A 10,073-nucleotide genomic window follows, 5' to 3' on the forward strand; every position below is an offset into this window, starting at 1 on the left:
CTGTTCCAGGCACTTAAGATACAAGGGGACAAAGGACACAAGATCTCTGTCCTTGTAGGGTCTACAGAAGGAACAGGGCCAGAAGGTACAGTTGGATCTGCCATCTTGAACAAGCCAGGGTTGAGGCTCTGGGAGAGTGACATCTGCGGTCACACTAAAGAGAACACAAGAACCCCAGGACGATGAGCCAGGAAAGGAGAACAGCAAGATCCAGGGCCCTGGGGCAAGAACTTGCTCAGAGACCAAAGAGAAGCGTTCTGATTACTTTTAGCTATGTGAACTGTACTTCCTTATTTCCCATATCCTCCCTAGTCTGGCATCAGCAGCCTCCCTGACAGGTGGAATGGCCCGCAGGGCTAATTCCCAGAGATGGCAAATGGCTTTCCCATGAGAATATCCCTAATTGGCAAAGTCACCAAAGCAGAGATCTCGTCACCCACACGCTCTCCATCTGGCTCTCACGCTCCAGGACTGCCCTGTTCCAGGACCAGAAACAAGGCAGCAAAGGGCAGCACCTGCATTTCAGAGGCCACTACAGTTCTTCAAACTGGCCAGTCCTGGGCCTGCTTACCCTGGAGGGTCACCTTACCCAGAGGGACTCTGTCCAGCCCCTCCCAGGGAACTCCCAGGGAGCCCTGCATGGTCCTGCATGGTCTACCTCCATCCCTTGGGACAGTAATGAGCATCTTTTCAATGACTGCTGTCTCCTGATCTTATGCTTCATCAAGCCTGAAGAGAAATAAAATCCCAGATATTCTTCCAGAGACACACAGGGCTGCAGCAGGCCAAGCGAGGGGAAGGAGCCCAAGAGCTGAGAGCTGAGGGGTGCAGAGCAGTTCCCACAGGCCTCATAGAAGCCAAGGAGAAGCCGGGCTGGCAGGAGAAGCCAGGTGAGACGCGGAGCAGAGCTGGTCTGATCTGATTCAAGGTTTTAAGAAAAAGGCTGTCAATGTGGACGCTAGATCTAAAAGACGCTGGGACATGATGAATTATACAGGACTCTAGTCATTCACACACACTGAGACCAAAGGAGGATACTCTGCGGCTGGGAAGGTGGCTCAGTGGTAGAGCGCTTGCCTTGCATGCATGAGGCCCTGGGTTCGATGCCTCAGCACCACATAAGCAAAAAGAAAAAAGCCAGAAGTGATGCTGTGGCTCAAGTAGTAGAGCGCTAGCCTTGAGTTGAAGAGCTGAGAGACAGCGCCCAGGCCCAGAGTTCAGGCCCCACGACCAGGACACCCCCCCCCGCAAAAAAAAGAGGATACTCTTAGGAGAGGAACACAAAGCACAATGCATATGTGCCTCTGATCATACAAAATAATACTTACTGAAATGAATTCTAAAAAATGGAAACAAAAGGGTTTTTTTTCCTTTTTTACTGTTTTCATTATCTTTTCTTTTCTTTTTGTCTTGTTTGTTTGTATGTCTTTGGGAGAGTAGGGGAGGCACAGAAATGGAAGGACAAAGGGTAAACAAATACAGCAGTGGTACTCAATAAACACCATGTTGAAAATAAACTATACAGCGGGGAATGTGGCTTAGTGGTAGAGTGCCTGCCTATGAAGCCATGAAGCCATCGGTTTGACTCCTCAGTACCACATAAACAGAAAAAGCCTGAAGTGATGCTGTGGCTCAAGTGGCAGAGTGCTAACCTTGAGCAAAAGAAGCTCAGGGACAGTGCCCAGGCCCTGAGTTCAAGCCCCAGGTATGAAAAAAAAGAAAGAAAGAAAGAAAAGAAAAGAAAGAAAGAAAATGAACTATATAACTTGTAGGTGGGGATGGAAGGGAAAAACAGGGAGAGAAGGAAGGGTAACATTGTCCAAAGAGAAATATACTCTTTATCTGACTTGTGTAACTGTAACCTCTGTACATCATCTTTTTTTTTTTTAACAGTCATGGGGCTTGAACTCTGGGCCTGAGCGCTGTCCCTCAGCTCTTCAGCTCAAGGCTAGTACTCTACCCCCTGAGCTACAGCACCCCTTCCAGTTTTCTGGTGGTTAATTGGAGATAAGAGTCTCACGGACTTTCCTGCCAGGGCTGGCTTTGAACCACAATCCTCAGATCTCAGCCTCCTGAGTAGCTAGGATGACAGGTGTGAACCACTGGTGCCCAGCAGAAAAAAAAATATTGTAAAGACTGTTACTATAGTGTAAAGGGTGGGAGTAGAGGCCACCACCTCATCCAGGCAGGAGATGAGGACAGTGCACTGGCCGGCAGGAGACTGGCACTTCGGGGACCTTCCCAAAGGATGAACTGTGTGACTGCAGTACTAGGCTAGACGCAGAATCTGAGGAGCAGAGAGGAGGTGACTAGAATAACAGGCTGGAGACAGAATGGCTGGGGGCTGGGTTTGCCCAGCCTTCCACACACCCAGCTCTAAGTCTCAAGGAGAATTACATGCTGTCTGGAGCACTGGGAGAGGTGGTGGCATCTCCAGGTATGGGAAGGATGGAGCAGTGCAGGTCTGGGGAGCAGGGACAGGAGAACAGAGTTGTTCTAGTCAGTGTTGCCTGGGACACCAGCAAGAAAGACCACTACTTGCTGCCCCAACACAGCTCCCCTTCCCTCTGCCTCACCCTCTACCCTCTACACACGTGCCAGCTCCCCCACCCCAAGGCCAATCAGCCCATGCTCTGCCCTGCTTGGCCTGCTTGCCTTGTATCTCCCAGTGACTGTCCAGCCTGTCCAGTGGCTCCCAGCTGGAGAGTGAGAGTGGCATTCCTGCCATCGGCCTCAGAGCCACCAAGCACTGAGCAGATGCACGGCTGCTGCTCCAGTCCCCTCCCTACTCGCTGTCCTCTGGGAAAGTTATTCCCAGGCACCTTCCAGAGCACCAGGTCGTACCTGCCTCTCCACCTCCAGGTTACTCAGTACCCAGATCTCAGAGAAGTTCCCAAGTCAGTCTCCCCATCAAGACTAAAGAACTCAAGCCCACACTTTTAGTATCTGTGGGATGGCAGGACCTTCTTTCACCCCCAATGTTAGTCATCTGTCTCTTTTCTCATTTTTTTCTCTCCATCCATCTTGCTAGGGGCTTATCAATTTTATTAATTTAAATTTAAAAATCTAACCCCTAACTCCTTTGCTTATTTTCTATTAGCTGTCCTGTCTGTGAAGACATTTGTTATTTCCTTTTTTTTACCTAGTGTCTGTTCTTTATCTAGGTTCCTAAAGAGGAAGCAAAGATTTTACATCTCTCATCTTTTCTAATAAGGCTGTATAAACCTATAAATTCCCTCAAAGGAACGCATTCACTATAGCTAATTTTCAAATTTCATTATTCAATCCAAATTACTCTCCAATTTCTGAATGAGTTCTTTGACCTATGGGTTATTTGGCAGTGTGTTAATTTCCTACTCTATGAGGATTTTCTAGGTCTGTTAATATCGATTTCTAGTTTTAATACCATAAAGCCAGTGGACACAGTTTCTAATTTCAGTTCTTTGAGATTAACTGAGACATTTTTATAGCCTGGCACAGCTGTCTGGGGTTTTGTGGCTCATGTGTGTCTTACTTTTGTTGGTGAGAGCTGGGTTTGAACCCAGTCTTCCCAAAGCATCTTCCAGCTGGAAAGGGGGGAGGGCCAGTAGCCCAGGGCCCTAGGACCCAGCACAGGTCATCCACACCTAGGGACTGCTGTGTCCGCTTGCTCATCATTACCTTGAACTCTGCCTTGTCAGACATAACATGAGGTATGCCTCTTTACATTTAGAACTCAGGACCCATTTTTTTACTTTAAACTTATTTAGGTCTTTATGGTTCAGTAATTTTTTTGTCAACAACATAGAACAGGGTCTTAAATAATAAATTTTAATATGGAACTGAGAACAGGAATTCCACTTGGAGGAATTATTCTACAAATATATGTGAATGTTAAAAAAAAATATGTAAAGGAGGTTATTCTCTGAGGCGGTGTCTGTAACAGAATATACGGGAGAAGTCTAAATGTTCATCCCAAACCCCTCGGTAAATGAGCAATAGCCCATCCACACAGAAAACATGATACCATCTTGAGAAGCATGAAAATGCTTCATGTAATAGGATGAACAATCCACAAGATGTATTACCATTGAAGGGGAAAAAAAAGTCAGGTGCAGAACCAGTTCTAGTCATCTACTATTTACATGGCACGTAAGTATCCATGGAGCTGGGCATGATGGGATCTACCTGTGATCCACCATGCAGAAGGGTGAGGCTGGACTTTCAAGTCGGAGGCCAATGTGAGCAACAAGACCCTATCTAAATAAATTAAAAATAACAGAAACATGCCATGTGGCTTTATTTATTGTACTGCTTTGCTGTCACATACCTAGGTGTCACATCCGTGCCTTGGAGACACGGTGGGATGAGTCACCTCCCCTGTGTTCCTTATGAATTCTGAACTATGTGAATTACATTTTCAAAAATAAAATGTGGGGAAAGGGGCGAGCTGGGAAGGTGGCTCAGTGGTAGAGTGCTTGCCTCCAATTCCTCAGCACCATATAAGCAGAAAATGCTGGAAGTGGTGCCATGGCTCAAGTGGTAGAGCGCTTGCTTTGAGCTGAAGAGCTGAGGGACAGCGTTTAGGCCCAGAGTTTAGGCCCCGTGACTGGCAAAAAAATAAAATAGGGGATGGAAATAGGAAAGAAAAAAAAACAAACCTGTCAAGTATCCTGTGGGCTCCTGAAAGAAGGGTCAGTGCAGGGAAGGGCCAGCTTTGTAGGAAGCCAGGGCTGGACTGGAGCTGGGCTACCCTGGGCACCCTGTGGCCACAGGAGTGTCCCGTAGGCACTGCACGGGGGCACAGCTTGTCCTGTGGACTCCCTGGCAGCTGCGGGCAGGAACTATCTGAGCCCAGACTGGAGCGTGCAGCGAGATGTGGGGCCTGCAAGCACCAGGACTCACACAAGCCATGCATGAGCCCTCCTTGAAGGCTGAAGACCTGCACAAGGCCTCATGTATACACATGCAGGCTGCTTGAACTTAGGGCCTGGGCACTGTCCTTTACCATTGTCACTCAAAGTTGGCACTCTACTACTCAAGCAACAGCTTCACTTTCAGCTTTTGACTGGTTGATTGGGAGATAAGAATCCTGTGAACTTCCCTGCCTAAACTGGCTTCAAATTACATCCTCAGCCTCCTGAGTCACTAGGATTATAGGCGTGAGCCAGTGGCACCCAACACAATGCCTCCTCTGGCTCAGAAATCAGGCCATTTGGGTTTTTAATTGTCCCACCATCAACAAAAGGAAACCCTCTCCAGTGTGAGCTGCTGACCACGTCACTAAGTCCCACTACTGGTACTAATGGGCCTCTTCACTGAGTGCTGCCAAGGCCCAGGCAATGGGTATGACAGCGAGACTCAGGAATATAAGTGGAAATCAATATGCTCACTGAAGAACCATCTTGGATGAGAGCATTTGATGGTAAACAGCAAATTTCATTACCTGTTTTATTAGCGGCCCGTCCAGAAACTTCAGGATACACTGAAATGCTGTGGACTCCTTCAGAAGCTGGCGTGCCCTCTGGGGGTGAGGAGGGACAAGTGTGTTCTGGGCAAATGTCCTGTGCCAGTCACTCATCCTGCCCATCTGAGCATCCCTGGCCTCCATGAGGACCTGCACCAAGCGTGTTTAAAGAAGAAAATAGCTATCAAGTTCACAGTCTTTCCCAGAGGAACCTCCACTCCCCAAACCCCTCTGTGCAACCCCTCCCTCCACACCCCAGCACAGTGGCCTGCACTTAGACCAGTACCCATGCCACCTCCCTGGGAAATGTGCCCAACTTGTCCACAGATCCCTCACAGGCCAATCAGAATATAACTGCCCTGGCCTCAGTGACTAGTTTAGGGATGAGTATATACAGGGTCACTCTGTACAGTTATATAGGTTGAGCACTGCACAAAAACACCAGAGATAAGTGTCAAGTACAATTCTAGCCTGGGACAGTCTTGATGAAGGCCCAGCAAGTGTGACCCAATGAGCACCAAAGAGACACAAATCTCAGGGCCTTTGCTGGTTTCACTGAGACAGAAAAACAGGCCCTGAAGCAAAGGCTATCAGTCTGAAGTTGCTAGGGGACACTCTGGAAATAGCTACTTAAGATACATATCAAGAAAAGGAGCACACAAAAGAAGAAGCCAGGGCAATGGGGCTGGCTTAATAGCAGCCTAACTGGTCACCCAACACAGACTGGCTACAGTCTCTAGTTTCCAAAGGTGGCTGAGAGCAAGTTTTAGAATTCCTGCCTTCTTAGGCACAGGGCTGGCCCCTAACAGGGGGAAGGGGAGGCCATCTGACCCCTTCCTGCTAGAGAGGATTCCAACACCTTCCCAGATGTCTCCTTTGCTGACCACAGTCAAGACTGGAGCCTCAGCTGGGCACTGGTGGCTCACACCTGTAATCCTAGCTACTCAAGAGACTAAGATCTAAGATTCGAGGTTCAAAGTAGCCCTGGCAGCATAAAGTCTGTGAGCCATTTCTCCAATTAGCCACCAGAAAACTAGAAGTGGAGCTGTGGCTCAAAGTGAAAGAGTGATAGTCCTGAGCAAAAAAGCTCAGGGACTGCCCAGGCCAACTTCAAGCCCCACAACCAACAAAATAAAACTCTGAGCCTCAACAAGAGGCTGAGATCTCGGGCACCAAAATAGCATGCAGGAAGAAGGTGTAGCTCCTGGGACAGCAGCTTTCTACTGCAGCTGGGCTCCAGGAGGTCAGAGTTGAGAGAGCTGTCTCCTAATCTCCACCTCATTCTGTATTTCCTGCCCTGTCCACATCCATGCTGATGGAGCACAGGCAACAGTGGGCAGCTGCTGAACCCCACATGACCTGAGACAGTGGCAGCAGATTCTACTCCATTCTTGGCAAAGCCCTGAAGACTAATGAGATCACTGTACCTGGACCACAGGGTATACATGCGGCTGTCCCAGGGGAGCCCCGCTGTGACTGGGCAGCTGCTTTGTTCTTTTACTAGTACTTTGTTCTTTCACTACTACTTTTAACGAAAAGAACAAGTGAGAGACAAACTATGGTTATTCAGACACTGGGACTTAACTGACACTTTCTCAACCACAAACAAAGTGAGCCTGTCACTTTGAGGACAACCACTAGTAAACATGGGAGTTTGAGAGCAAAAATGAGCATCAGCAACATCTACATACACACCACTGGGAGTCTGACAGCCTCACAGCTTGCCTGATGTGACAGGCAGGGGCAGAATGAATGTGAGGGTCATGCTGGAAGGCATGCGCAGCTCAAAGCCAGTGCTTTGCATGTAATGGTCAAAATCCTACAAGAGAGCCGGACACAGCAGAGGTGTTTACAGGCAGAGCAGTGGTTCATGGATCCAGCGTGAGACACCATAGAACAAATCTCATCTCATGCAGGGCACGTCCAGCAGTCACCTGAGAACTTTGCTTTTACACACACACACACACACACACACACAGTGGGGATGCATTTCCTTCAAATGCCACCACTGACATAATGAAGTGAGCCACAGGCCTACAGGACACGGCTGTCCTCAGCCTCGCCAGACATGAGACTTCAGGCTAGGGCACAGGCACCCCTCTTCTTGTCAAGCTTTTCTTCTGGAAAAATGGCTGGTTTTGGTTTTTGTTGATTTTTAATGTTAGCATATAGACAGTTTATGAGTGTTGTTTTCAACACTTCTTAGTTTGATTTCTAATGCACTAAACAAGATATAACTCATGTAAAACAGTTCTTTGGGGTTCTATTTTTTTTGGTCAGTTTTGGGGCCTGAACTCTGGGCCTGGGCGCTGTCCCTCAGCTCTTCAGCTCAAGGCTAGTGTTCTACCACTTGAACCACAGCGCCGCTTCCAGTCTTTCTGCTTATGTGGTGCTGAGGAATCCAACTCAGGGCCTCATGCACTGAGCCACTTGTTAAGTGAAGGGTCTAGGACCGGAAAGGTTGAGGGGCTGTTCTAAGGGTCCCTCATGCTCACAGTGTCACATGGGAAAGGAAAGGACATGCCTGGCAGCCTAGGATGCTCCTCAAGACCCAGGAGCCTTTAAACAGGTCCTCACCTCCCCTCATAGCTTTAAGCCAGGATCCCTCCAAGGCCTGTGTGAATGTGGGGGCTCACAGGTTAGCTTGCCTTTCTTGGTGTTTGTGTGAGTGCGCATGTGCTGTTTTTGTTGTTTTGTGCCAATATCATGGCTTATACTCAAGTCCTACGCACTGTCCTTTAGTTTTGGGGGGTTTTTTTCACTCAAGGCTAGCACTCTACCACTTGAGCCACAGTTCCCACTTTGAGCTTTTGGCTGGTTGATTGGAGATAGGAGTCTCATGGACTTTCCCACATGGGCTGGCTTCCTCAAATCTCAGACTCCTGATTAGCCAGGATTACAGGTGTGCATTATCCATACCCAGCTGCCTTTCTTGTTTTTGTGGGTTGCTCTGCCTATTCAACAACCCTCACCCAATTCCATGCATGGAGAGACTGTCCCAAATCTAGACAGAGACCTACAGTGAGAGATTCTAAAGGGAATAGATGACGCACAGGGCATTAGAGGTAAAGCCTTCCCTGGGGAACTAAGCCAAGGCTATTCTTCCAGCAACACCCAGAACTGCCCAAACCTAAGCAGCCTGGAGCCCAAGGGGCCATTAGCCATCAGGGAATATGTGGGACAGGGGAAATCCCAGGATAGGAGGGAGGGAGGGTTAGTGGGTGGATGGGAACACAGGAAGGAAATGAACCAACAAATACCCTAGAAAACTACACACCTTCCCAGGGAAGTTTTTGTGGCAGGATGGATAATGGCCTCCAAAGATGCTCACATCCTAATTCCTGGGACAATGTAACCTTTCACAGCCCAAGGTTGATGGGAAAGAATCCTGGATTATCCAGGCAAACCTGTGTACCCAAGGGTCTTTCCTTATAAGAGACAGGTGAAAGAGTTCAGAAAAGAAGTCCATGGGACAATAGAAGGAGAGATCCAAAGTATGAACCAAGGAAAGCGGGTGTGTCTAGCCACTGGAGAAAAAAAAGAGATGGACTGTCCTGAGCCTGGAGAAGAAACTGCACTGCTCAGACCTGGATCATAGCTCAGTGAGACAGACTTTGGACTTCTGACCTCCATCACTGGAAAAGAATAAAGTATGCTGTTTCAAGCCACTGAGTTTTTGGTATTTTGTGACAGCAGCCACAAGATTTTCAAACAAATTCATACTGTTATCCCCTATAAGCCAGAGCGGCCTGACCAATACCAGACTCAAAGGGACCTCTTCCTGGACGGCCTGAGGAGCAGCCTCAGCCTCACATAGCCCCTATGTTTCTGCTGGTCACTGTACTTATCACTGGCCAGCTGCTTAAAGAAGAGCCAGCCCCACAGGTGGCCCTGGCACCAGGGATGCCTTTCCCACGGCTGGCCCACCTCCTCAGCATGACAGCCCAGCTCCCACGACCACCTGCCCCCATACAAACCTTTACAGAAAAGTCTCCACCAGGGCTATGTTGTCACGAAAGACTGTGAGTGCCACGAGTCCTTGGTTCTCAGCAAGAATCTGTTACTCAGTAAAAAATGGCCCTGGAGTGGATAGCAGAGCTACTGGGCCAGGTGAACATTACAAAGAAGGAACTAGAAGGGCTCCATGCTTGACGGCAAGGAAAGGTACATGAGGCCCTCCAGTGAACAGGAAGAAAAGCAAAATGCACCAGCTTTGATGGACGCCCTCGTGGGAGTCAGGAGCTCACTGGTCTCCCCACACGTTCTCCCACTGACTGTCTCACCGTCAACCCCAGCGATGGACCAGGAAACTGATGGGAGGTCCCCAGCGGGTGGCGACCGACGCTGAAGCCCAAAGCACCCTCCTCCCCACCCACCCTCTCCCAAGAGACGCAGCGGGAGGACCCCCGCCGCCCCGACGGCGCGGACCCGGGTTGGAACCCGGAGATCCTCGCCCACCGCCCTCCACACTCGCCCTCGTCCACGATCTCCCGCGCCTGGACGCACGCGGGACCGCCCCCCCCCCGCCTCCGGGGAGATGGGCACTGGCGGCCCGAGGCTGGACGGGGTCCGGGCCTCAAGGCGCCCGGAGGCCGCAGGGGCGGGTGGACTGGGGCGAGGACCGGTT

The 10,073-nt window shown here is 49.5% G+C and overlaps 1 protein-coding gene across 1 annotated transcript in view; it reads right to left on the reverse strand.

The window, feature by feature from the left end:
- The window catches only part of Nphp4 (nephronophthisis 4), a 99,006-nt gene that overhangs the window by 87,292 nt on the left and 1,641 nt on the right, over window positions 1–10,073 (reverse strand). The window lies entirely within an intron of this gene.

Source organism: Dipodomys ordii, unplaced genomic scaffold (assembly GCF_000151885.1).
Source record: "Dipodomys ordii isolate 6190 unplaced genomic scaffold, Dord_2.0 Scaffold6, whole genome shotgun sequence".
NCBI classification, from domain to species: Eukaryota; Metazoa; Chordata; class Mammalia; order Rodentia; family Heteromyidae; genus Dipodomys; species Dipodomys ordii.